We start from the raw sequence: 21749 nt of genomic DNA on the forward strand, positions 1-21749 counted from the left end.
GATTGTTTTGTTGATATGTTGCTTTACTGAGAGTAATATATATGTTTAGAGATATTTTTGTATGCATGTAATATTTCTTTCGATATTTAGACCATTTCTAATTTTATGATTTACTGATATTGACTCCTCTAGCTCAACTGTGGTTATAGCAAATTAGAGTAATTCCAATCAACAAGTAATTTCCAACAACATTCATCAACTACCTAAGGGTTATCTCATCTCAGCCTCCTTCACTTTTCCTGATGCTTCTTTTCCAAAGTTGATACCACTAGTTTGTTGCCAGTTTTACTTTTATTTTTTTCAACCTTCAGTTCAATGGTTGTTTTGTTTGTTTTTGCTAATATTTCCACATATAAGTAAATCAAGGTCTATTTTTACTAAAACCATAACTTCTAAATCAAGGCAAAGGATAACAGGAATGATTTTAGAATAATTAACTGGAATTAAAATATCTACAAATAATATCCATCATCTGAATTCATAGCTTCTTAGGCATTATGTCATCTTAAAAAGTAACTGATTTGATAAACAACGTCTACAAAAAATCCTGCATTATACTTAATGGTAAGGAACTGGAAGTATTTTTGCTAGGTTTAGAAACAAGGCCAGGATGCCTTCTCTTACAACTCCTATTCAACATTTTTTTTTTTTTTTTTTTTTTTTTTGAGACGGAGTCTTGCTCTGTCACCCAGGCTGGAGTGCAGTGGCCGGATCTCAGCTCACTGCAAGCTCCACCTCCCGGGTTCACGCCATTCTCCTGCCTCAGCCTCCCAAGTAGCTGGGACTACAGACGCCCGCCACCTCGCCCGGCTAGTTTTTTTGTATTTTTAGTAGAGACGGGGTTTCACCGTGTTAGCCAGGATGGTCTCGATCTCCTGACCTCGTGATCCGCCCGTCTCGGCCTCAGAAATAGCTGATGTAATATGTGAAAAAGAAGGAAAATGTTTATAGATTGGAAAGGAATGAAATAAAATGTCTTCATTTGTAAATGACATGTTTTGCCATGGAGAAAATTCCAAAGAAATGTTAAAAAATAAAAATACCACCAAGATCAATAAGGTCAATAGGATACAACGTTAACATATAAAATCAATTTCTTTTCTATATTCCATAAACAAACATTTCAGAATTTTAAAAAAGACTGATACAATCACAAGAGCACCAAAAACTTTTTCATTAGCACCAAAAAATGAATTACTTATATATAACTGTATATAGAGTCTATATGTAGAAACCTACAAAACGTGATAAAAGACTAAAAGAAGATCTAAATAAATGGAGAAATATTCCATATTCATGGATTGGAAGACTCAATATTATTTGATGTCAACTGAACATATAGATTCAAAATAGCAATAAAAATAAAAATTATATTTAATAGCTCTTAGCTAATTGATTCTAAAGCCTATGTTGAAAAGAAAAAAGACCTAAAATAGGCAAGATAATACTGAAGAGAAACAACGTTTGAAGACTCATGCTACCTGGTTTTAATATTTAGTATAAAGCTACCGTAATCAGGACACCATGGCATTGGTTAAAATTAGATACATAGATCAGTGGAAGAGAAGAGAGAGTCTAGAAGTAGCACACACAAATATAGTCAGCTATCTTTGAAAAAGGTGAAAAGACAGTGGAGAAAGAATTATATTTTCAACAAATGATGCTGAAGCAGTTATATATCTGTATGCAACAAAAGAACCTAGCAACAAACCTTATACATGTCACAATAATCAACTCAGAAGAGATCACAGATCTAACTATAAAATATAAAGCTATACAAATTCTAGAATAAAATACATGAGAAAAATCTATGTGAACATGGGTTTGGTTATGCTTTTAGCTTTAATACCAAAAGCACGATTTGTGGAAGAAAAGTTTGATGCTGGACTTTATTAAAACTAAAAGTGCCTGCTCTGCAAAAGACAAGTTAAGAAAACAGAAACACAAGCCACAAACCATGAAAAAATGTTTGCATAGCAAAAATCTGATAAAGGACTGGTATTCAGGATATACAAACACTTCTTAAAAGTCAACCCTAAAATAACAAACATCCTAATTTAAAAGTGGGCAAAAGATCTGAACAGACATCTTACACAAGATGATATACAGATGACACGCACATGAAAATACACTCTAATAATTTGTCATTAAGGAACTGAAAATTGAAACAACTAGATATGCACTTATTAGAATGGCTAATATCCAAAAAACCCAAAATACCAATTGCTGATGATATGGAACAACAGGAAATTTCATTCATTGCTGATAGTAATGTAAAATGATATAGTCACTTTGGAAGACCCAGCTTGGCAGTTTCTAACAAAGGTAAACATAGCATTATCATTTGACCCAGAAGTCATGCTTCTGGGTATTTACTGAATGTTTTTTAAACACATGACAACACAAAAACCTGCAGGTAAATGTTTATAGTGGCTATATTCATAATAGCCAAATTTGGAATCAACCAAAATGTTCTTCATTAGGCAAATAAACACACTATTATACTTTGATGCAATGGAATATTATTCAACAATAAAAAGTAAGGAGTTATCAAACCACGTAAGCACATGGCTAAGTCTTAAAGTACATATTGTTAAGTGAAATAAACCAGGCTGGGCCAGGCGCTCAGGCCTGTCATCCCAGCACTTTGGGAGGCCAACTCTGGTGGATCACAAGGTCAGGAGTTCGAGACCAGCCTGGCCACCATGGTGAAACCCCATCTCTACTAAAGATACAAAAAATTAGCCGGGCGTGGTAGTGTGTACCTGTAATCCCAGCTACTCTGGAGGCCGAGGCAGAAGAATCGCTTGAACCTGGGCAGTGGGGGTTGCAGTGAGCCAAGATCGCGCCATTGCACTCCAGCTTGGGCAACAGGGTGAGACTCCATCTCAAAAAAGAAAAAAGAAAGAAATAAACCAGGCTGAAAAGGCTATGGCTTCATACTGCATTATTTAGTTTACATGACATTTTGAAAAAGGCGAAATTATAGATATTTAACAGACCAGTGGTGTCCAGAGTTTCAACGTGGGGTGAGAGTGGTGAAGCACAGGGCATTGCTTAGCGTGCAGAAAATGTTCTATATGATACTGTAATTTTTGATACATAATACTATGTATTTGTCAAAACCAACTGAACTATAAAACATAAAAAGGCCGGGTGCGGTGGCTCACGCCTGTAATCCCAGCACTTTGGGAGGCCGAGGCGGGCGGATCACGAGGTCAGGAGATCGAGACCATCCCATCCCGGCTCACACAGTGAAAGCCCGTCTCTACTAAAAATACAAAAAACTAGCCGGGCGCGGTGGCGGGCGCCTGTAGTCCCAGCTACTCGGGAGGCTGAGGCAGGAGAAAGGCTTAAACCTGGGAGGCGGAGCTTGCAGTGAGCCGAGATCGCGCCACTGCACTCCAGCCTGGGCAACACAGCGAGACTCCGTCTCAAAAAAAAAAATAAATAAATAAAATAAAAAAATAAAACATAAAAAGTATTCCTTAGTATATGCAAATTAAAAGCCGGGCGTGGTGGCTCATGCCTGTAATCCCAGCACTTTGGGAGGCCGAGGTGGGCGGATCACAAGGTCAAGAGATCAAGACCATCCTGGCCAACATGGTGAAACCCTGTCTATACTAAAAATACAAAAAATTAGCCAGGTGTGGTGGCAGGCACCTGTAATCCCAGCTACTTGGGAGGTTGAGGCAGGAGACTCGCTTGAACCTGGGAGGCGGAGGTTGCAGTGAGCCGAGATTGCGCAATTGCACTCCAGCCTGGGCAAAAAGACCAAAACTCCGTCACACACACACACACACACACACACACACACACACACACACACACACAAATTAAAGGAATTAAGAAAACAATTATTTAGAGGTAAAGGGCATCCTTGGATAGAATGCAGAATGTGACAAAAGGATCTAACAATATTACAAGCTCTCCGAGGGTGGGGAGGATGGGAGCACTTAAGTAAGGAAGTGCTAAAGCAAAGCAAAGCAAAACAAACAAAAATACCCCCAAACGCCCAGTGATGGGAATATGCCAGGGACAAAGAAATCAACTGAAGGAGTTCTCAACAAAAGCTACAGCAATTTGAGCAACAGAAAAAAATACAGTAGTATTGGATTATAACTCAAAGTATAAATAACTATGAATTTATACTAACAATAAATGATGTGTAAATAAATAAATAAATGGGAAAAATAGATAAATATTCTGAAGAAGTCCAAATAGCTATGTGGATACTCTGCCCTCAGTGAGATGGGGCATAACTCCTTGTTTTTTAAATATGGGCTGTGCCTAGGGACCTCTTTCCAAAGACTGCCATATGCGAGAGTTAATAGTGAGTGTCAACTTGGTTGAATTGAAGGATGCAGGGTGCTGATTCCTACGTGTGTCTGTGGGGTGTTACCAAAGGAGATTAGCATTTGAGTCAGTGGGCCAGGGAAGGCAGACCCACCCTTAATCTGGTGGGCACAATCTAATCAGCTGCCAGCGAATATAAAGCAGGCAGGGAAACATGAAAGGAGACACGGGCCTAGCATCCCGGCCTACATCTTTCTCCCGTGCTGGACGCTTCCTGGCCTCGAACACTGGACTCCAAGTTCTTCAGTTTGGGGACTCAGACTGACTCTCCTTGCTCCTCAGCTCGCAGTCTGTTGTGGGACCTTGTGATCATGTCAGCTAATACTTAATAAACTCCCCTTTATATATATGTATATCTATCGTATTAGTTGTGTCCCTCTAAGAGAACCCTGACCCATATACCATATGAAAATTGAAAAAAAATATAGAGTAACTTTGCAGTGGAGAAATTTGACAAACACTACCCCAGCCAAGTAATCAAAGTGAAAATCAACAGCGATATGCCTTGTTGATAATATGTCATTGAAATGGTGTGATAAAAATGGCACTTTTCCACTGTGGTCTTCTCCAGAACACATAACCTCAGTCTAATCATGAGAGAAACATCAGTCAAATCCCAATGAGGGTCATTCTACAAAATACCTAACAAGTACTTCTCAGAACTATCACGGTCATCAATAACATGAAGACGGGCAAAACTGTCACAGCCAAGAGGAGCCCACAGAGACATGACAACCAAATGGAATATATTATTGTGGTTGGGATCCTGGAACAGAAAGAGGATACTAGAGAAAAACTAAGGAACTCTGAATAAAGTGTGGGCTTTAGTTAGTAATATATCAATATTGATTTATTAATTGTAAAAAATGTACCATATTAATGAAAAGTGTTAATAATAGGAGAAATTTGATGTGGACTGTATAGAAGTCTCTGTACTATCTTAATAATTTTTTGGTAAATCTAAAACTATTTTAAAATTGAAAGCTTATTAAAAATAAATTTAAAATGTGATTGATAATTAAAGTAGTATAATTATGCAGCTGATGCTATAATTAAACTAATAAGAAGAATATAATTAGATTCACGTGTACTGATATGGAAGAAAGCCAAGGATACATTATGTAAAAAAAAGCAAATTGCAAAAACATTGCATTGTTGTGACCCACTTTATTTAAAAATTGAACATATATGCATACACCCAAATACTTGAAGAGGTACACACTAAAGTGCGGTTACTTTAAAGACAGCAATAACACTGAGGGTTGTAGAAAATGGGGTGAATGTGGGCATAGGCGTTTTTTCCCGTACACTTCTCTTATTTGAATATTTTATAATAAACATGTATTTGTAGATACTTATAAGTTATTTATGATTTAACTTTTCTTAGATATATTTTAACTTCTTTTTGCTACCAAGCGTGCCTTAATCCATTATTCCCTTTCATTAATGTAACATCAAGTGTCTTCTCTAATGTGTCTTTTTGCTAGGTATGTAAACAAGCATAAGTTTCTCCCAGGTTAAAGAGGAAAATAACAAAACAAAATAAAACAAAAAAGCTACCTCATGCCTTTCAGTTACCCCGTATGTTTTTTCTGCTAAATTTCCTGAAGGTGTTGTCTATGGTCATTATTTCTACTTCCCTATGTAGTTTTCTCTGTCAGTTCACTGCAGGCTGTCTTCCGCCTTTACCTCTCTACTCAGTCCAGTGTATGGCAACCTTCCTGACAATGTGGTGGAGAGGGTAAAGCTCTGGGCAGATTTGGGCTCTGTGTCTGAGAATTTGCATATTTTACTTTACTTTCCTAATCTCAATTTCCTTACGTCTAAAATGAGGACAGTATCCTTCCTACTAACTTCTAGTATAGAAACTGATATATAATGTATTTTTAAAAATATTGATCAGGCCGGGCGCGGTGGCTCAAGCCTGTAATCCCAGCACTTTGGGAGGCCGAGACGGGCGGATCACGAGGTCACGAGATCGAGACCATCCTGGCTAACACGGTGAAACCCCGTCTCTACTAAAAAATACAAAAAATGAGCTGGGCGAGGTGGCGGGCACCTGTAGTCCCAACTACTTGGGAGGCTGAGGCAGGAGAATGGTGTGAACCTGGGAGGCAGAGCTTGCAGTGAGCTGAGATCTGGCCACTGCTCTCCAGCTTGGGCGACAGAGCGAGACTCCGTCTCAAAAAAAAAAAAAAAAAAAAAAAAATATATATATATATATATTGATCAGATGATCTAAAAAGCAGTCTCATCATAGCATCATGGCAAAGATGTAATCCCTCATCATCTTTCCTCTAGATTCTTGCAGTGGTCTACGAGTGCTATAGATGAACTAACTTCCCTAAAGAGTCTCAGTGTGGCTGCCCTCACAACCCTTCAAATCTCTGTCCACACAATATCCAGAGTGGGCCCACTGAAGCCTAAAAAGTGTGCATGTCTCCTCTCCTCAGAACCTTCCAGATCTTACTATCGATTGCACAAGAATGTGTTTGTGTAGTGTTTGTATGGCATGTGTAGGAGTGTGTGTGAGAGAGAATGTGTATTTGTGGAGGTAATCCTAGGAATCAGCAACACTGGAGTGGAAAAATATGGCAGGGAAGACAGGAAGCCAATAAAGTTTTGTTATCAAGCAGCGTACTGCTGCAGGCACCAGGTGCCTAGGCTCAGTAGGAAACTCAGAAGGATTGGGTGAATATGACCCAGAGTAGTTCCAACCAAGGTTCCAAGAAGCTGAGAATTTGGTCCACACTATCTGGTAGTTATTGGTTGACAGCTGCTTTGGGGAAGGAAGTGGAAGGAATGCATTAGTTTCTAACATGCCCCATCTGCTTTGTCTTTAAGCCTGGCAAACTGTAGCAGCCAAAGAGAGCGCTCAGTTGAAGAGTTATCAATAGGGAGCATACCCAAGAATGGTGGAAACCAGGGAGATATGGATAGGTTGCTGATAGCATCTGCTAAAATGTCTTTTTTTCAAATATCGAATGTATTTGTATTTCCTTTCTAACCCTATGCATCATGTAAGGTTATTTAGGAAACAGAAGGCATATTCAAAGGGGATAATTAAAGAGAATTTAACAAAATGGCTATTTATAAATACGTAAGCAGTTTTCAAGAACTTCACAAGTTAGTAAAAAGCTAGATGGACTACAGCTATTTCCATTGTCTAAAGGAGCAAGAGTAAGAAATAGACACTTGAACCTATTAGATGTGGCCTTAAGTAACAGAAATCAGGCACTACCAATCTATGCCTCAGCAGGGAAGGATCATGAGAAATCACACTCAGATTGATCTCTCCTCCAACCTCTGATCTGCTCTTTGTCTTTTGTTGGTCAAACCAACACCAAGCCAGATTATAGAAAGTGAAGCAGTACTTAGGAGTCAGTGGCCAGAGCTCAAAGCTCACTGAAGTATGAGAAGTGGAGCCAGAGGAGCAGGTGGAGAATATTCAGCATGACTAGGGCAATGTAAGTTGCAAGAGAACCTGATTTTTGTCCCTCTGTTTCCTGCACTATCCCCGACAAACAGAACAGTGCCTCACACATAGTCAGTACTAAATAGATATTTGTTGAATGTTTCAGTCCATTCACAATACTTCTGCTATTCATTTTAAATTATTCCAAGATTGCACTTCGTTTAACTTTTGCCTTCCAAAAAGTGCAAATTGATATCTCAATATTGTGAATGAATACTCTTAAAATGTTTAAGTGCTTCATCATAGAGGAGTGTCACAGCTTCTAATATTCATGATGTAAAGACTGGCTTTTTAAAAAAGTCATCTTCTCTTATAACTCAATATTTCCATTTCCTCTTCTAAATGAAGAAATAAAAATGGTTTTCCTGAGTTGCCAGATAAAGTCCTTATTCAAAAATTGTTTGAATTCCATGAACACAAAATAATTCCATTTGATAAGGCATATTTTATTAGTATTTACCATCACTTTTAAGGAAAGGCACATGTAGGAGATTGCCTAGTGCTGATATTGGATGACCATATATCAGAAAAATATATATTAAATTACACTTGATCATTTCTGTATTTCTAATTTGAGAGAATATTTCTGTCAGTCAGTGATTCAGGATCCTGTATTTAATTAGCTGTTAAACATTTATTACAATTTTTGATTTTGTTTTTATTAAAATAGTTTAGCAAACATGATTCATTGAAAATAATATTCTCATCCCATGTTAAAAATAGTTTTCTACTTTTATTTTTTATACTCTTTTTACCTTATATTCACCAAAAAAAAGTAGAAGTGAATGTATCCCCCCAAAATTCATTTCTACCTGGGCTCTATGAATGTGACTTTATTTGAAAATAGAACATTTTCAAATATAATAAAGTTAAGATGAATTTACACTGCATTGCTAAAGATCTGAAATCCAGTATGACTGACGTTCTTACAAGAGGGAAATTTGGAGACAGACACAGGCACACAGGAGAGATGCGTGTATAGATGGAGACAGGTTGGAGTTAGGTTGCCACTGGCAAGAGTACCAAAGATTGCTGGCAACCATTAAAAACTAGGGAAGAAGCATGAGTTAGATTTTCCCTCAGAGCCCTCAGAAGGAGCCATTCCTATTCACACCTTCATTTCAAATGTTCCGACTCCAGAACCGCAAGAGAATGAGTATCTGCTCTTTGAAGTCATCAGGTTTGTGGTCATTTGTTACAGCAGTCCAAGGAAATATATACAGAATAAAATACAGTACCAGATCTGTTCTCATCCACTGGCAAACATTTTTTGGAATATTAATTCTGGAAATGAAGAGTTGATTGCCACTTTTTTTTTTTTTTTTTTTTTGAGACGGAGTCTCGCTCTTGTCACCTAGGCTGGAGTGCAATGGCACAATCTTGGCTCACTGCAACCTCTGCCTCCTGGGTTCAAGTTATTCTCTTGCCTCAGCCTCCCGAGTAGCCGGGATTACAGGCATGCACCACCATGCCTGGCTAATTTTTGTATTTTTAGTAGAGACAGGGTTTCACCATGTTGGCCAGGATGGTCTCGAACTCCTGACCTCTGGTGATCCACCCTCCTTCGGCCTCCTAAAGTGCTGGGATTACAGGTGTGAGCCACCACGCCCAGCCGATTGCCACTTTTGGAGTATCAAGAGTTGGTCTTTATTAGCAAGTATCTCTATCTGCCAGTTTGGGTTCGAACTGACAATGGACCGGATGCTTCTATTACCAGTATTTCAACCTCCAGAGGATCTGGATAATAGTTCTCAAGTAACTCTCACAGTAGCCTAAGCTTACTTAAACTCTAAAATGCAAGAATAGAAATAGACTCAGGATGCCAAAAAGTCATATATTTATCTGATTTAAACTCATCAAACTGAAATTTAAAATAAAAATTATCTTGAAAACCTGCTACATAGCAAACACTGTGTTAGGTTCTGGGAATACAACATTGAATAAGACAATTTCCCTGACTTCAAGGAATTCGAAGTATGACTGTAATGTACAATGAAAAGGGAGGCTACAGAAATAAAATGAGACATATCATGTTCAGCTATATGCTGAAAGCATTTGCAAGTCATTGAGGAGTTTGAAGTTGGGAAACAACAGGATAAAATTTGTTGTTTAGGAAACAGCACGGGGTAGAGTGGAGAGCAGTTTGGGCAGATACAAGCCTGGAATGAGTGGGAGATCAGCTAGGCCATTATAGCTGACATTCTGAGAAAAAGGTGAGGTGGCTTCATAGAGAGAGTTAGCAGTGAAAAAGTGAAAGTGAAAAAATGGATGGATTAAAAGGATGTTTAAATGGTTAATCAGCAAAGTTTAGGGATTTAACTGGGGGTAGAGATGGGAAGGAAAGTGAGTGGGGAGGGAAAGGCAGATTCCAGCTAGTGGAAGTTAGTGGCGTCACGGTGCATGCAGTTTTCTCCAGGTAGGAGACCCAAGATGAAGAGCAGGGTCAAGGTACACAACGGAGAGCCAGGTACAATGGGCTGCATTCAAGGAAACAGATTTTCTGTTATTTACCTTCAAGTTATTTATATACCCACCCACTCACAAACACTCTTTTTTATTCTTTCAAATGAATTAGCCTACTTCTCTCTATTTATGAACAGCATTTGGTTGATTTGGCTCATTATTTAACTAAACTAAGTTCAGTCAACTTTCAAAAATAGCAAAAACAGGCCAAAGTGGGAGGATCACTTGAGGCCAGGAGTTTGAGACCAGCCTAGGCAATATAGTGAGACCCCTGTTTCTACAAAAACAAAACAACAACAACAAAAAGTATCCATGCCTGGTGGCATGCATTTGTAATCCCAAATTATAAAGTCTGAGGACAGATGATGGCTTGAGCTCCAGTGTTCAAGGCTGCAGTGAGCTATGCTCTCACCACTGCATTCCAGCCTGGGTGACAGAGAGAGACCCTGTCTCAAAAAAAAAAAAGTTTTTTTTTTTGATATTACACAGTTAGATATTTTCAAAACATAATTAAAAAAAGAAAAGAAATAATTTGATGTAATTTTAAAAGACATAATTTTAAGTAAATTTAAAAAATCTACATGAATATTCCTTGCTGTCATTAGATGGTAAGCATTTAACTGAACTTTGCAAGTGATGGCAGAGACACAGGCTAATAATAAACATGATGGCTTGAAGTAGTAACTCAGTTGATTACTTTAAGATATATTAAAGTTAAGTATGATAAATTTATTTAAATTAAAAGACATATTTAATTTCATGGACATACTAAGTAAATAAAAAGTACAAACATTGTTCCAGAAATAAAACTGCAACCTTTAATGATCTGACCCGAGGCCTCAACCTGGCTCTCAGCTCTAAAGTCTTTTCGTTCTAAGTGTTTGCTCTAACACTGGATTCATGTGTGTTTTACTCCAAATCCAGATCCCAGGGTGCAATGATAAGATAAATTGCATATAATCAAAAGGGAAAATACCAATAACTATGACTAAATTAGAAAAACAACTGGCACGGAAGAGCGTTAGTCAGAACTACTAGTTTTCTAGAAGGTTTTTTTGTTTTTTTTTTTTTTAAATTCAAAAACTGAAGTACAGACAGGCGTATTCTGTGTCCTGTGAAGCTGTGAGGCAATTTTAAAGGCCATTCTTTCAGTAGCATCAACACTGGTAACCTCAATGTAACCACATGCTCTGCACAATGAATACTTCAAATTTTCCAAGACAAGTCTGCAGAAAACAGGAAATGGATTCTGCACTCTGCAATTTTTTATTTCTAAGGTTACATTCTTTTAACTTTTCAGACTGTTACTACAGTCTATATCATGTACTAAGTGTTTTCTAGAAAACTAATAAAGTTGAGATCATCTGAATTGCTTTTCTATTTTTCTGTTTTTTTTGCACACTGGTATGAATCATACTTCTCTAAGCAAATATGTTCCTTAATGTATTACTTTTCTTACTTTGAAAACTCTATAACTACCTACTCTAATTTATAATATCACAGAACTTTACTCTGTGTTTATTATACATTTATCCCAATGCTATCACTTTTATTCTACATACAACCCTCATCAGATTGTCACTGTCTTTCTTATCATCTGTGTGGGCATTAGTCACGAGAAGACTGGAAACTTCTTGGCGTAAAAATATCCCAGTATTCATAATTATATCGGCTAGATTCCAGCACCATACATGAGATAGGTATTTTATCTGTTGTTTGAAATTGACAGAGCCTTATAAAGCCTTATAAAACCATGACAACACAGTGTCATTAACTATAGTCACCATGCGTACATTACATCACACATATTTTGGCTTGGCACTCTACATGACAATATTTATGAATCATTATGAAGTGCAAGACACAATACAAAGTGTATATTCAATCTTACACAGAGCATTTGGGGACATCTATGTTGCAAAATTTAGAGTTCTATTTATTTGGATTTGAGAATGACAATGTGACATGTATGCCGTTTTAAAGTCACACCTGTTCCAGCACTGGACAGCACCACGTTTTGCCTCCCATATTTCCAGATCAGGTTTTGCCACCAAATGAGTTCAAGTTGTGTCAAGTTTTGCTGCGTAATACAATATTTAAAAATCTTCTAGTTTTAAGAGCTGGTATTTTGGTTTTATTGTTGTTGTTGCTGTTGTTTCAGGATTTTTGTGGAACACACTGTCAGACAAACAGTGATCCAAACAAAGAAGGAAGAGATAGGCATTTCAGGAAAATGACATAAAGCATAAGAAAATAGAGATGAGGGGGAAAAAAAAAGAAATACTTCAGAAAAGACATGTAACCCAGAGAGCTGGGAGTATAGATCTTGGGAAGGGGTCAAGTGCATTACAGCTGGAGCAAGGCATCAAGGTTGAATTATAGGAGATATATGTTTTGCTCCTATTTTTTTCCGGCTTTATTGAGATATAATTGACAAAAGTTGTATATGTTTAAGGTATACAACATAATGAGTTAATATGTTTATGTGCTGTGAAGTGATTACCACAATCAAGCTAATTAAAATGCCCATCACTTCACATAGTTACTGGTTTTTTGTGTGTGGTGAGAACACTTGAGATCTACTCTCAGCAAATTTCAACTATACAACACAGTGTCATTAACTATAGTCACCATGCGCACATTATATCACTCGAACCTATTAATCTTATAACTGGAAGTTTATATCCTTTGGCCAATTTCTCCTCATTTTCCCAACTTCCTAGCCCCTGGCAAACACCATTCTACTCTCTGCCTCTGTGAATTCGACGTCTTTAGATTCCACATATAAGTGAGACCATATAGTATTTGTCTTTCTGTGTCTACCTTATTTCACTTAGCATAATATTCTCCAGGTTCACCCATGTTGTCACAAGTGGTAAGATTTCCTCTGTTTCATAGCTAATATTGTACTGTGTATATACCACATTTTCTTCATCCATTCATCTGTTGGCAGATACTTTAGTCTGTTTCCATATCTTGGCTATTATGAATACTACTGCGGTAAACATGGGAGTGTGCAGATATCTCTTCAAGTACTGAGATATTTTCCTTTGCATATATACCAAGAAGTGAGATTGCTGGATCATATGGTAGTTCACTTTTTATTTACTTATTTATTTATTTTTGAGACGGAGTCTCGCTCTGTCTCCCAGGCTGGAGTGCGGTGGCACTATCTCCACTCACTGCAAGCTCCGCCTCCCGGGTTCACGCCGTTCTCCTGCCTCAGCCTCCCGTGTAGCTGGGACTACAGGCGCCGGCCACCGTGCCCAGCTAATTTTTGTATTTTTAGTAGAGACGGGGTTTCACCGGGTTAGCCAGGATGGTCTTGATCTCCTGACCTCCTGATCCGCCCATCTCGGCCTCCCAAAGTGCTGGGATTACAGGCGTGAGCCACCGCGCCCGGCCAGAGACCCTCTCTCAAAAAACACAAAAAACATAAAAACTAACATGCTCAATTGGAAAAATTTGAAAAAAAAAAAGACAACCATAATTAACAATTGTCAACATTCATATTTAGTGTATAAATTATATACACTAAATGAGATTGTGTACATATCTATCCATATCTACACATATGTACATAACATAACGTAAACAAAATAAATTTTAGTAATGTTGGTTTATATATTTTATAGCCTATTTTTTCAAACAATATTTATAAAATAATTTTATGCATTAAATAGTGTCTAAAATCATAGACTGTAATGATTATGTAAGATTTTACCCTTTGGTTCTATAATAATATTCTCTTATTGCTCGACATTTAGACTACTATTTTGATACTGTTGCTAACATGATTATCTCTAGCTGATTTCTTAGTATTATTGAGATTAAAGTAGGATTACTGGAATAAAATATCCAAATATTAAAACATTTTTGGTATTTATTGTCAAATTGTGTTTTGGAAAAGTTATAACAGCTTAAATTGTCATTAGAGTAAGTTAAGAATGCAGTGTGAATTTAAGTGCTGTTTCTCCTCTACCTTTTCCTATCTCCTCTTTTTCTGTATCACCATATGACATTTGTCATAGTCCTGTTCTTCAATATCTTTGTTCCATAACCTCTGTTTTAAAGGTTCCCTCTCCCCATTCCATGTTTAGCTCTCCTGTCTTAAATGCTAAATCTCACATCCATATTTCCAATCTGTCATATCTTTCAAGATCAAGTCCCACTTTTCCAATATGTCTGCTATATATATGTGTGCTTGTCCCTACTGACTCTCATCACATCTAGAGTTGAATTTTTAACATTATCTCTGCCCCCAGCCTATCCTAATAACTCAACTCCGCATGTGTTCAGATTTTCCTTTTCTGTAAGCAATCCCATTGTCACTTGAGCACAAAACCCCCACTCTTTGTCTTTTCCTTTATTTCACAAATGCCGACGGTCATCAAGAATGGTTAAATTTTCATTTGCAATATGCATCCAAGGCATGTCTTACTTTGCATATGGCTGCTTCCATGCTAGAACAGGTCTTTATCACCATGGCAATTTTCTTTTAAATACTGTTCCTGCCTTTAGACTTTCCTTCCATTAATCTATTCTACTCAATGCTTGCAAACTAATCTACTCAATTTAACATTTTGAGGGTACCACTGTCTTCATCAGAAGTCTTCAATGTCCCCCTGTTGTCTTTTAAGCAATCCCATGTTGCATAATTTGTCATTTATCCATTTGTCCCACCAGTTAGCCATTCAAAATTTACTGAGTGCCTATATGATTCTTTTTCCTTTGGAGAACTGCCATTCAGCTACTGGAGCTACTTGGCGCTTGCTTAAAAACGGTGTGAAGTGCCTGGGAGTTTATATCCCCTTGAGATTTCCACTAACCACTAAGCTTTTGAAAGATACTGACAAAAGCCCCAGATTCATAGTCTGGATTATAATAGCTCTGAAGCTTAGTTTACACTCGGAAGTTTCCCTGTGGAATCAGGCTAACGGCTGTTCTTGGGCTTTGCACGGCGATCACACTCTTGCCTGACTTCCTTGTCTTCCTTGCCCTACTTCACTAGTTGCCTTATTTATCTACCCTGGAGTCCTTTGTTAATAAATTATTTTTATGTGAATTCTTCTCTTAGGTTCTGCTTCAGGAAAATCCAAAGAAAACCACTTTTGTTAAGAACCAAAGACATGATCACTACTGCGAATGAACTCACACTGAGTCGAAAAACAGACATGCAAGCCAGCAATTTAAATTTTAACATGCTATCTACCATAATAGTGGGATTTGCAAAGTCCTGTGAGATGAGGAAATAATAAATACCTATCTCAGGTAAAGGAAGTCAGACTGGAAAGTCTTCACCTAAAGTAATGTCTGATCTGAAATTCAGAGTTTTTTTTTTTTTTAAGGCAGAAATAATAGGTAAACTAGTTATAACAAATAGTGTGGGAAAAAATTTAATGTTATAAGAACACGAAATTCTTCAGGAACTACAAATAACTCAATTTATTATTATCAGAGAAAATATTTGATACAAGGGGGGAGGGAACTCATTCAAATAGGTAAGATGGCAGAAATGTGAATTCAAAACATTCTCTGAGTGTTGTAAAAAGAGCTCATCTAGTTTATCTGTCAAAGATGATAAACAATATGGAGAGCCCAGGAGGGCGATGCCTTCAGTTACAGAGTTGTAGCTGTTGCTCTGGCAGCATTGTGGAAGACTGCATGTGGAAGTTGCAAGTAGGGCTAATCTGGAGAAAGAATAATCAGAAATCAAATACCATGGTGAGCACAAAGGGCTGAGAAGAGAGATAATATAAGATACTAGAAGAAGAAATTGGTGGTAGTTGGTGATTGATTGGGTCTGTGGTAAGATTCTAGGCTTTGGATCACCCTGCGAGTCACCAAATCCAATAGAATTTTTTTTGACTCACTTTATCAAGATAGCAGCATTTTCCTTCCTTCTTCAGCTTCCTGTTCAATTGTTTTGCTAACTTTTGTACATTTTCCAAATTATCCATATTGACAATACATTATTTTTTTATTTGCAAAGTGGAGTAGGTGGTAAAAATGAAATCACAGCATACAGACAACTTACTAAAAATTATTGAGTTAATCAGAAAAAGCATGTTGATAACATACATGTGAAAAATGTCCAATCTCAATCATAACTGTTTAAAAAATGATAATTGAAACAATAAGAATATCATAGTAACAAAAATTTTAGTTGTAAAACATTCAATTTTGGCAAAGATAAAGGAAAGAAACATGCTAAAGCACTACCTGTGAGACTATAATAGGTCCAAAATTTGAAGAGCCATTACAAATATCTGGCAAATTAAAACACGCACTTCCTTTCATCTGGCAATGGCACCACTAATAATTTACACTAAGAATCAATCTAGATGAATATATATGAGGATGCTTATTACAGTATTATTTATAATAGCAAAAAAGTCTATTAATATAAACTCATTAGCTACACTAGAAAATGACCATTCCATGGAATATTACACAGATGTTATAAAGAATGTGCTAATATAAATGTGGTCAATAAATATTGCATTACAAAAAGAAGAGCAGAAATTGAGTTTGTAGAGAATAATTTCATCACCATATAATGAAGATATATGTACACTGAAAATTTCTGAAAGGATCCATCCCAAACTGCTAACATTATTTACCTATGGGGCTTGAAAATGATGGAGATTTGCTCTTGTCATTTATTTTTTTCCCCAGGAACAACAGTAATTTGGCCATAAAATTAATGAAAAGAAAGGGGCATTAACAAGATCATTGAGGGACAATATTTAGTTTTTATATGTTTGTGGAAAGAGGAGATGAGAAATTAAAACTTTATATAATTCTGTTGGAAAAAAATAAAAATAAAATCCTTATAGTCACAACTCTAAGAAAGGAAAGGTACTTACAGATAGGAAAATAGAGGCTAATCCCACATCCTATGTCAAATCAAGGACTACGATTCAGCTCTCCTGAGCCTTGCCCCAGTGCTCTTTCTATGATCCTAAGCAATAGTATATCTATGCCTAGAAAATCAAGCCAACTGAGGTGGAAAAGATCTCAGCCATATTCTCTGAATATACAGGATTGATTTTGAGTTCATACATAAATAAGAAATGTTGAAGGGTTTTCCATGGAACACTAAAGTTCCACTGTATTCTGAACCAGAATTTCTTAATTCAATACCATTGCTCTAAAAGGATGCTTTCTCAAGCACTGAAAAATATGGTTCCATTTATATCCCTAATTTAAGGGAAGAGACATTTTGAATTGGAGGCAAATAATCTGTGTTGTAACACTTCAAAGCTAGGTCAGGAAGCTTATGCCAAATGCCTTATGTGTGCTTGTGATTTTTGTATTCTGACCATGAATGTATTTCACACTTAAGCTGACATGTGTCCATAATTTTCCTCCTGAGTATGGTATAAATGAAATATTAGCACATATTATCTCAGCACCCCACCAACTGATCAGTTTATTGCTATAAAGTGCAAATGCCCAATCATATAAAATTCCAAGCATTGCTCTGCTGAAAATGAGAAGGCATCACTAAAATGTGAGTGGAAAGAATATTATGTGCTTCCCTTTTCTATATGTTAGATTGCTTCACATTGAAAAAGTAAGTTCACTCTGGGAGGCCGAGGCAGGCAGATCACAAGGTCAAGAGATAGAGACCATCCTGGCCAACATGGTGAAACCCTGTCTCTACTAAAAATACAAAAATTAGCTGGGCGTGGTGACATATGCCTGTAGTCCCTGCTACTCAGGAGGCTGAGGCAGGAGAATCGTTTGAACCCGGGAAGCAGAGGTTGCAGTGAGCTGAGATCATAAATAGGCTGCACTCCAGCCTGGCGATGGAAAGACCCTCTGTCTCAAAAAAATTAAAAAAAATAAAATAAAAAACAAAAAATAAGTTAAATAATATACTAACCAAAAACTTGTAAATTACTTTATCCATCTACTTTTAGGAAATTACAAAGAACAAATTTCATTATTTTAGCATAACAGGGATAGATTTTCTTTTGTAATTTTCAATATATTAACAATACATTTTTTTCCCTAGTGTTGTTTAGGATATTTCCTGCAATGCTTCATTCAAATTATCAGTGATTTTTACTATGTATTGTAAATGATACATGGCCACCATATATAAATATTTGCTGAGTTCAAGATTACTAAGTTAAGAAACTGGGGTAAATACAGGAGGTGGAGCTTGCAGTGAGGCAAGATCGAGCCACTGCACTCCAGCCTGGGCGACAGAGCGAGACTTCCGTCTCAAAAAAAAAAAAAAAAAGAAACTGGGGTAAATAAAATGGAAACAGGACATCCGTGAATATTTAAGGATATAATCTCACAATTGCATGTTTCTGCTGGCTTTTCATAATATAATAAACCTTGTTTTTTCTTCTAATTTAAAAAATGCTATCAATAATAAAAAAGCTAATTATACATAATCAATATTTTTATACGTATATCAATTCTTACAAACGTTCTAATTTCAGTTTAGTAAATTGATGTGTAAATATACTTTGTGAGACAATTTTTTTCTATTTGTAGGTATTTTGTTTTTATAAATGTACTACCTGTGCATAAAGATATTGTAAATATTTTTTACTATTTATTTTTATTTATTTTATTTATTTATTTTTATTATACTTTAAGTTCTAGGGTACATGTGCACAACGTGCAGGTTTGTTACAGATGTATACATGTGCCATGTTGGTGTGCTGCACCCATTAACTCATCGTTTACATTAGGTATATCTAATGCTATCCCTTCCCCGACCCCCAACCCCACGACAGACCCCAGTGTGTGATGTTCCCCATCCAAGACAGACAATTTTATGAGAAGATTAACTTGAAGTTATAAGTAGACTAGTGAATTAAAATTTCCATTTCCTATGCTGCAGAGTACTTTTAATGCAATTTGGAGGGAGAATATTAGTACTCAGCATTTATAATTTATCATTTGACATCTGGACTAAAAACTCTAAGTGTATAGAAGAATTACATATATTTCTTAAATTTCCAATACTGCACATGCTACCATAATGCAGGGTTTTACAAAGAGATTAGTGTAATTCAATGGTTAATCATATTTCAAAAACGAGCTATATTGTGGACCTTATATTCCCCTCGTAGTTGCTTCAGGAAGGGATCTCATTTGTCACTCCTTCTCAGCATTGGGTTCTATTCAGTTCTTAACTAAAAATAGGAAAAAATGCTACCCTTTACTGAAGCATTTCAACACAACTGGAAACATTATGCATAATTTTCAGTAGATGAGGGTAGAGATTTACAAAGTATTCACAAAAAGATATTTTTGGCCAAAATTTGAATTTGTTGAAAGGAAGTACACCTCTGATCTACTTTTTTAGAATTTTCTGGGTTTCAAGGTCTTAAACAGAGGTGTGTATGTATGTGTGTGTGTGAGGTGTGTATGTATGTGTGTGTGTGTGTGATATGCGTGTGTGTGTGTACGGAAATGTACTGTGTTCATAAAAATGCCACTGTTGGTGTTTCCAAAATGAAGCTACTAAAAAATAGAGAATTGGTGTAATCTAGAGAGGGAGAGGAACTGATAATGCAGAGAGCACTTGGAAAATAAAACTATGGAAAAGAGGCCATAGTATGGACCAGAAGTAATTACCCGATCACTAAAAAAGAGAAAAGAGAAAGAAAAAGACACAGGAAAACAGGGTCAGAGAGGCAGAAAGAGAAAAATCAAACAGTATATTTGGCACTGTAGAGAGTAAAAGAATGAGAGATTTTTCCCCTTTCTGTTCATGGGTTATGAAATTGAGGTTTTCCATATAATTAAGAAAGGATGGATCTTGGTGAAGGGCATACTGTCATCTATGAGAGAGCTGTGAGAAGTGTAGGGAAGATTGGAGAAGGTGGCTGACATTGCTGCTTTGGGGTAGCTGCTCTAAAACTTCTGCCATTCAGTCATGCAGATGAGGTGAACAGATATTTGTGTGTGACACTTGATCACATGTAACAATAATATATATTACATTTAGAACAATTTATATCATAATTTATGTGTGGAGCAGGAGGTAGCTCAACAATGAATATTCAGAAACTTTACCTAAAAGCCAATTCATAAGTTACTCTAAAATTGTTGTTAATCCGGTGGGCATATTTTCTAGGGATTTCAAGTGAGCAAAAATTGTCAAGAAACAAAATCCATCAGGAGTCATGTCTGCTTTGCCTATGAATCCTAGACACACTTAAGAGGTATTTAATATTTTAGTTACAGCTATAAATGATCTTTGCTTTAAAATTTAAAAATGTGTTTTCTTTAAACTGTGGTTTCATTTTCTTAGGCATTTATTCAAATAATACATATGTGTGAATGTATGTGATTTTTAGACTATAAAATACTTTGAAACTGTTAAATAAATCTTTGCTAATAACACATTTCGTTATGGAAGAACTTTAGGATAACTTTTGCTTAGTATTGACTATCGTCATTGTAGAAGTTCTGATAATATGATAATTATATGAAGACTCTGAGTTCAAATGCATCATCCTAAGGCAATGAAAACATATTTTCTTGTTCTCGTTTTATCATATTTATGTATAACAGAAATGGGAAGACTGAAAGATTTCATTATCACAATTTTGGAGGGTAGAGAAAATACCAACAATCTGCATTTCCAGGCTAAGTTTAAGCTATTTAGAAGGGAAACTTTCTCACTGTTCAGTTGGCATATCACATTTAGCAAGAGAATGTTTCAGTTTTGTCATAGCTATGTTTAACTTTAAATAAGGGATTACATAATTAATGCTAAAATTGCCTGTCACTATTATATTCCTTAAGGTTTTCTATTCTTTCTTAAGTCTTGATTTTTATTTTCATTGTTGTCATTGTTTTCTTTTCATAGAAAAGTACTATTTAGCTCTATAATCTTTTGTTTGACATTAAGGGATAAATTTTTTGACAAAGCAAAAATATGCTTGAATAAGTTTGTGGTCTTCCATAAAGGTTTCACCTTATATAGTTGGATTTTTTTCATTTTTAATAATAATAATTATATAAACTTTATCCAAAAATTGTTGTCATTATTGAGATTAATTTTGAATCAATTAAAAAGTTTTAAAATAAATATTATTTGAAGTGTTTATAAGATCAGAAAACAAATGAAAAGATTAATGGCTATACATCAATAATTGCTTATAATGTAAATGAAACCATTTGTTAATTTCTAGAAATTTATTGCATATTTGATTCTACTTTCCAGGCAATATTCCCATGTTTTAAGTTTGTCTTCATTTTAATAAAACTGTATCCAGAAAAATAATACAACTATAACTTGAATATACAAAAATTTCAAATAATGATTCCATATATGCTCAGTAAGTTTAATGTTTTGACTTTAATCACACCAAAAGACTTCTAATATTAATGTAATTTTGTATATATGCAAGGGTTTCACTTCTGTATGTAATCAAGAACTCAGCTAAGCTGTTTATCTTCTCCATGTTCTTCC

The 21749-nt window shown here is 36.1% G+C and overlaps 1 protein-coding gene across 2 annotated transcripts in view; it reads right to left on the minus strand.

Annotated features, from left to right (window-relative positions):
* Positions 1 to 21749, minus strand: part of LPCAT4 (lysophosphatidylcholine acyltransferase 4) — a 127707-nt gene that overhangs the window by 81165 nt on the left and 24793 nt on the right. The window contains exon 3 of one of the 2 annotated variants that reach the window (XM_073995438.1): positions 2750 to 2887. The exons of the other annotated variant lie outside the window; for it this stretch is intronic. The gene's annotated coding sequence lies outside the window, so the exon portion shown is untranslated. Of the gene's footprint in view, positions 1 to 2749; positions 2888 to 21749 lie in introns of those variants that run through there. 2 annotated transcript variants of the gene reach the window in all.

The sequence above is a fragment of the Macaca fascicularis genome, chromosome 7 (genome assembly GCF_037993035.2).
Source record: "Macaca fascicularis isolate 582-1 chromosome 7, T2T-MFA8v1.1".
Classification (NCBI taxonomy): domain Eukaryota; kingdom Metazoa; phylum Chordata; class Mammalia; order Primates; family Cercopithecidae; genus Macaca; species Macaca fascicularis.